This window comes from Octodon degus, unplaced genomic scaffold, assembly GCF_000260255.1.
Source record: "Octodon degus isolate 3935 unplaced genomic scaffold, OctDeg1.0 scaffold00126, whole genome shotgun sequence".
NCBI lineage: Eukaryota > Metazoa > Chordata > Mammalia > Rodentia > Octodontidae > Octodon > Octodon degus.
Genome location: NW_004524702.1, coordinates 4,740,841 through 4,747,334, shown reverse-complemented (window position 1 = coordinate 4,747,334; position 6,494 = coordinate 4,740,841). Strand labels below are relative to the sequence as shown.

Below are 6,494 nucleotides of genomic sequence, written 5' to 3'. Positions count from 1 at the left end.
TATGGCCGGGCCCCCCGCCCCCGGCCCGCCCCCCGCCCCTCCGCGCCGCCTTTTCTTTCTTTCCCTCTTTCCTTTTTTCTCCCTTCGGGGGAACTGGGAGCTGCGGCTTCGCCCCACGCCCATGGGGGAGGGGCGGGGGAGGGGTCGGGGTCGCGGTCCGCGGGGGGCGCGCGAGCGGTTATTTTTAGCTCAGCGGCCGTCGCGGGAGGGGAGCCGGGGCGGGGCGCGCGGCGCAGGGACGCGATCCCGAGAGGGCAGCGACGCCGACCTCCACTGCGCCCGGACCCCGCCCCCCAGACCCCCGACCCGATCCGGGCGCCCCCGCGCGCCCCTCCCCATGCTCCTTCTGGCCCCGCCTGCGCCCCCGGCTGGAGCGCGCGTCCCGGCGCCGGGTGCCCAGGTTTGCGCGCCGTCGCCAGCTCCCCCGGCCGTGGCCTCCGCTCCTCGGCGGCCCCAGGCTCCGTCTCGGTCACTCCCTCGCGCCCGCCCGCCCTCCCCTCCCCCTCTCCGCTACGAAAACATTCGCAACTTTCCAAAAAAGCCACCGAGCCGGGCGGCCGCGGCTCCATCGAGCTCCGAGGAGAGGCGCCACCAACCGACCCGGGGCCGACCCGCCGGGACCCCTATCCCTCGGGATCCCGCGCTCCCAAACCCCGGATGCCGCAGTCTTGGCCCCGACTTACTCCGAGCGCGCCGCCGTGGCCCCCGCCTTGCCATGGATGTCGGGGTACCCCCGACTGCTGCCCCGGCGAGCCAATGCCCGGTCCGCAGCCCCAGGGGTGCTGCATGGAGCTCTCGGGGTGCCCCCCACCCGGCCGCGGCCCGCAGCAGCCGCCCGCCGCGCGCGTCCCTAGTCCCGGCGCCTGCCGCGCCCTCCCCGCGCCCGCCTTCTCCTCCCCTCCCCTCCCCTCCCCTGCGCTCTCTTCTCCTCCGCTCCTTTCCCGGCCCCCACCGCCCGGCGCCGCTGCCCCCAGCCCCAGTGCGTCCAGTGCCCGGCCTGGGTCGTGCGGCCGCGGGGCGCCAGGGGCGCCGTCGGGGACATCGGGGCCTGGGAGCCTCCCCGACTCTGCCGCTTCATCATTCGACTATGGGAAATAACACTTTTTAAAAATTCCCTCATCTCCGGGCCCAGATGATGGAGCAGACCCTCCGCTGCCACGAGGTTTCCTGGGGGGTGCCCCGTCCCGCCCTCTCAGGATTCCGCAGAGTCTGTCTCATGCCTGGGGCCCCTCATCCCCTCCTCATTCTCTATCGCGTTGGGGTCCAGGGTCCTTCCCGGGCAGTGCTGCAGTCAAAGACCCGTCCTGCCTCTGGGTGCCCTCTCCAGTCGTCATCAGACCCCAGTCTGGGGTGGCCGGCTCCTGTAGGCTTCAAGATCTGGGGCTCAGCCCACATCTTGGGGCCTCAGCTGGAGGCTGGCTGGGGGATGGGACCCTCCACTTGGTGGAAGGGAGGGAGGAGTGGACAGGGGCTATGGCCAGACTGGGGTGGGGGTGGTTGTGGTGGTGGTGGTCTTCTGTGCCTGCTAGGTGGGGACCTTGGATCCCCTAAGACCGCACCTTCATAAGGACCCCAGAAGTTGGGCAGGGGTGAAAGTAAGGTGAAGGAAGAAGCTGGGGTTGTCTGGAACCCAAGGGTTTAAGGATGCTCTGCAGGAGCAACCAGCACTTAGGAGGCTGAGGCAGGAGGATCATTGTGAGTTTGAGGACAGCCTGGGCTACATAGGGAGTTCAAGGGCAGCCTGAACTACCTAACCAGACCCTGTTTTAAAAAGGAAAGAAAGACCAAGCCCCAGCCTGGTTGACCTGCTTACCAGTTGTGTGTCCCAGCCACTAGGACTCCCTTAATCTCTGGACCATGGTTTCCTTATCTGTAAAATGGGGAAGTTAGGCAGTGGATTCAGAGGGTAGCTTTCACTGTTCCCCTGAAAGTGCCCAGGCCCTTGGTCTCCAAGGGCTCCCCATAGGCAGCCTGTAGAAATGAGCTCATGTGTCCATCTGAGGGACAACTGTCCCCAGGATGTGATGGTTTGTGCTTATAATTCCAGGCATGGGAGGCTGAGGCAGGAGGATTGCCACAAATTGGAGTCCATATAACAAGACTCTGACTCAAAGCAAAAACAAAAATGTCAACGGTCTCTGGCCCAGTCTAGCTGCTGCTGTGTGGCCCAAGTCCGCAGCTGTCTCTCCCACACATTCCTGTGACCACGCCTCTCTTCCTGACTTCTCACCCTTCTCTCCACCTCGTGAGGACCAGACATGGGGGGCAGGGGGAGGAGACAGGATTCAAAAGTTAACCTTGGAGCTAGTGAGGCAGAGCCCTCAGACTTGACTCAACAGTGCCCAGGACCCAAGGGGGCTGTCTAGGGCTGCAGGCTAGTCCATAATGGTTGGGGGCTTTCAGAGCTGCTAGATGCTCCGCAGCTGTAAGTGGGGCTGCGCAGTCCCTAACTCACCCCCAGCCTTTGGTTGGTGGTGCCACCAGGCAGGATGGGGTATCACACATTAACTGGAAGGACGCCAGCACTGCAGAACCGGAACCACCTTTTTGACAGAGGCCCCAGATCAGTTTCTTGTCGGTTTCCATAGCCTTTGGAGCTTCCTGGCAGGGCGGTCCCTCTCCTATCCTCAAGTAGGGGCCTAAGTAGGCGAGAGCCATGGCTGCCCTGGAGCTCAGAACTGGAGCAGGGCCCCTGAGCATGGTGGCACATGTCTGCAATCCCAGTACTCAGGGCTGGGAGTCTGAGGCAGAAGAGTCACTGTGAGTTCGAGGCCAGCCTGGGCTACACGGTGAAAGCCCAAAAGAAACAAAACAGGGGCTGCACACTGCAGTGGTCCCAGGCTGATAGGCCTGTGCTGCTGCCTGGGAGAGTGGGGCCAGGTCAAGGTCATAGACCAAGGTACACCCAGACCGGACGACAGACAGGGAGCTCTCGCCCTCCTGCCGCAGCCTGGGGAGTCTCGGGCACCAGACTCACACCTGCCTCTGAGTCATGCTTGCCCCACTTCTTCACCCCAACTCTGTTCTGTCCATGTACCCTGAGATCAGCCCTGCTCCCAGCCTGAGCCCTGTCCACCAAGGACTGTCAGCCTAGTCTTGAACTCTGACCTCTGACTGAACTCTGACCCAGCCGAGCCTGTTTCCAAGTCAAAGCCCAGACCTTCCTCAGTTTCCAGGGGCCTCTGGAAGGCAAAGGACCAGTAGAGGAAAGGGTGGCCCGGCCCTAAGTGAAGTGAGGTGCCACTTTTACAGCAATTTGGCTGCTCATAAACACCCCAGAGTCGCTGGCAGCTCCAGCAGCTGGTGGGGACCCCCCTCCCTGCTCAGTGACTACCTAGATTTCCCCCTTTCTTGGAGGCTAAGGCAAGGAGGGGGGCCGGGGCCAGCAGGTTCTGTCCCAGGTGGAAAGCGGTCCTAGGAGGCTGAGGTATTGGCTTCCTGTCAGACAGGTCACAGGTGCCTGCTGTCCAAATGCCAGGTCCACAACACTGTTCATAAGGTTGTCCTTCCTATAATCCCAGCACTCACTTAGGAGGCTGAGGCAGGAGGGTTGTTGAGTTCAAAGCCAGCCTGAACTACCCTGTTACAACAGAAAGAAAAAAATAACCAAGAAAATGAAAGAAGGAAGAGAAAGAAAGAAAGAAAGAAAAAAAGAAAGAAAGAAAGACCTTGTGTGCCCAATGGTGCTAACCAGTGTCCATCCTGTAGGAACCGCAGCTCTGCCCATCCTGGGGTCCCTGGACCAGCCCTGCTCACCTGGAGTCCTCAGGCCTTGTGAACCAGGCCCACGCCCAAAGCTGCAGGGCAGACTCAGGTTGGCCATGAGGAGGCCATGGGCGGCTCTGGGGCAGCTTCTCTGGTCCAGGCCTGATGCGGATGCGGCTGCCGGAGAAGGGAAAAGGCCTGACTCAGAGCTTTCCCTTGAAAAGAAAAATTAATTATTTTCACCAAGCCCTGTGCTGGCCTAGGACTTTGTCCCAGACACCGAGCATGGCTCTGTTCAGATGCCCTGGGCTAGGCCCTCCCCCTGCCCTTGTGGGTCTGCCTGCCTGGCGCCTGGGCCCACTCAGGCCCCAGGTGACCGTGGGCCTCAGCAGTCCTTTCCTTGTTCTGCTTCAGCTCTCCTTTGGCCTGTCCCTGGGTTTCTGTTTAACCTTCTGACCCTTTCTTTCTTATTTTATTATTATTTTTTGAGAGCGAGAAGGTCTCCATGTGTAGTTGAGGCTGGCCTTGAACTTCCTATGGCCTCAAAGCCATCCTTCTGCCTCAGCCTCCAGGGTGCTGGCATTACCAGGTGTGCGCCACTACACCTAGTTCTTTTTGACCCTTTCTGCATTTCAGTGGTCTCAAGCCCCGGTGAAGTAAGTGCAACCCCAGAGAGTGACTGCCTTCAAGTTTAGGCTCTTGAGTCATCAGGGGGAACCGTGCTGATCCCCATCTGCATGCCAGCTGAGAAGAGTGAGATCTGCAAGTCTTGGTGTCCCAGCATGGGGGACCCAGCTAGAAGACAGGTGGGGACCTGTATTCCACCCAGCCCTGTGCTGACCCTTGCAGCCCCATGGCCACCCTGAGCCCAGCCGGAGCTGGTTTGTGTCTGGAAGTCCCGGCTCGGCCTGCCAAGGTGTAATGATTCACACGGCAGCGGCCACTCAGCACATTCCAGCCACAGCCCCGGTGCCTGGCACGTGAGGCGACCGGCCCCAAACCACCCCTCCACCGCCTGGGCGCCATCCTGGGACTCCATCCCAGCGCCCCCTCCCCAAATCCTGCAGACACTAGGGCAGGAGCGTGTGGTTACTTCTGAGGTGCTGCTGGGTTCCTAGAGTAGAGAGGGAGGCAGGAGTTTGTGAATGTGGCTCCAGGGTAGGAGACCGAGGCTCAGGGCGCCCAATGGAGTGGGCAGGTGTGTGGCAAGACTGTGACACACAGCATGTACAGCCTCCTGCACAGGACTACTGGGAAGATGCCACTCAAGGGACATCCTAAGGCCCGTGGGCTCTCTGTGGCCAGGGTCCAGAGAAGGAGGGCCCCTGGCTCCTGCCATGCATCTCCGCCTATCCCCACTCCAGAGGCCACTCAGCCTTCTCTGCTCTGCTGTTCCTACTGTCCCCATCCTCACTGGCCAGGGATGGTGGCTGGGACCTTCCTGCCATGGTGATGGGACAGTGACAGAGAATTTGAGAATGGAAGGGGCTCCCAAAGTACCTGAACGTCCTGCCTTGGGGAGTCTGGAAGCCAAGGATCTCTGCAGCCTCGAGCTTGGGGCACCTGCGTCCAGCCTTGCTCCTCCAGAGGGTCCTAGCTGGCCTTATCCTGCAGGACAGGAAGTTGCACCTGGAGGCCAGGGGAGAAAGGCAGCTTGGACCAACCTCCTGTACCTGGCTGAGTTCCTGGGGGCACAGCAAGCTCCCATTCAGGAGAAGCCCATAAACCTTGGGGCTCCCCAAGCCTGGCAGCTCCTGGACACCTCGCCTGGCTGCTAGGGACCAAGGCAGCAGGTGGGGCTTGGGAAAGGCAGGTCAGGCATGGCAGGTGGGGGGGCGCCACAGTTCCCACACTGGGGAGCAGGGGGGAAGGTTGGCATGCTTCTTCAAAGTCAGGAGGGCCTCACAACTTTACCCCTTAATCGGGACCTCCCTTCAGGGCTGTGTCCCCCCAGCTGAGAGTCCTGAGCATCATTCTCAAATCAAATGGCCTCCCAGGCTAACCTGGAGCTTCAGCACCCTGATCGCTGACTTCCGGCTGAGATCCCACAGCTGGCCTTGGGCTGCTGATGCGCCACATCTGGTTCCACTGGAGCAGGGGTGGTGGTGGTGGGGTTCCTTCAGCCCTCTCTTCCCCATCTGCTTGGGAAGTTCCTCCTCTTCCTCCTCCTCCTCCTCTTTTCCTCCCCCCTCTCCTCTTTTTTCTCTTTATTCTTTCTCCTTGTTTCTTCTCCTTTTCTTTCTCCTCCTCCTTTTCTTTAATTTTTGCCATACGAAGGATTGAACCTTAGTGCTTTCATACAGAGCTACATCCCTAAGCTCTTCAAAAATAAAAAATAAAAAATAAAAATTTGCGGGTTTTTTTTTTTTTTTTTTTTTTTTTTTTTAGTTGGGAATCTCACTAAATTGTTGAGTTGCCCAAGTTGAGTTCGAACTTGAGATCTCTGTGCCTCAGCCTCCCAGAGGGCTGGCAGTACGGGATTCATCACACACCTGGCTAGCTCATCTTTTTGGAAGCTGCAGCATCAGGCTTGGATTGTGGTGGAGCAATGAGCCCCAGGGTCTGCTTCCCCAGGTGATAGGTGCTTGTGACACTTTGTGTCGCTTGGCAAGGTTCCTTCAAGTGCAAAGCACCAGCATTTGGTGGGCGGGACTGTCCATGACCTTGAAGTTACCCCCTTCCTGCCCCAGGCCTCAGGTGGCCCAGGTTAGAGAGGTCACTGTTCAAAGCCCCTCCACCCTCAGCGTCCTCACAGGGCCACAGCAGGCAGGGGAGCAAGCTCCCCTGGA

General features: G+C 59.9%; 1 protein-coding gene across 4 annotated transcripts in view; it reads right to left on the bottom strand.

Annotated features, from left to right (window-relative positions):
* Pth1r (parathyroid hormone 1 receptor) overlaps positions 1–3,884 on the bottom strand; it is a 21,181-nt gene extending 17,297 nt beyond the window's left edge. The window contains exons 1-2 of one of the 4 annotated variants that reach the window (XM_023700768.1): positions 3,757–3,884; positions 1,814–1,870 (exon numbers count right to left, since the gene is read on the bottom strand). The gene's annotated coding sequence lies outside the window, so the exon portion shown is untranslated. Of the gene's footprint in view, positions 1–683; positions 831–1,813; positions 1,871–3,756 lie in introns of those variants that run through there. The other 3 variants (XM_023700766.1, XM_023700767.1, XM_004640685.2) reach the window with 3 other exon arrangements.
* Positions 3,885–6,494: the final 2,610 nt, after the last annotated feature.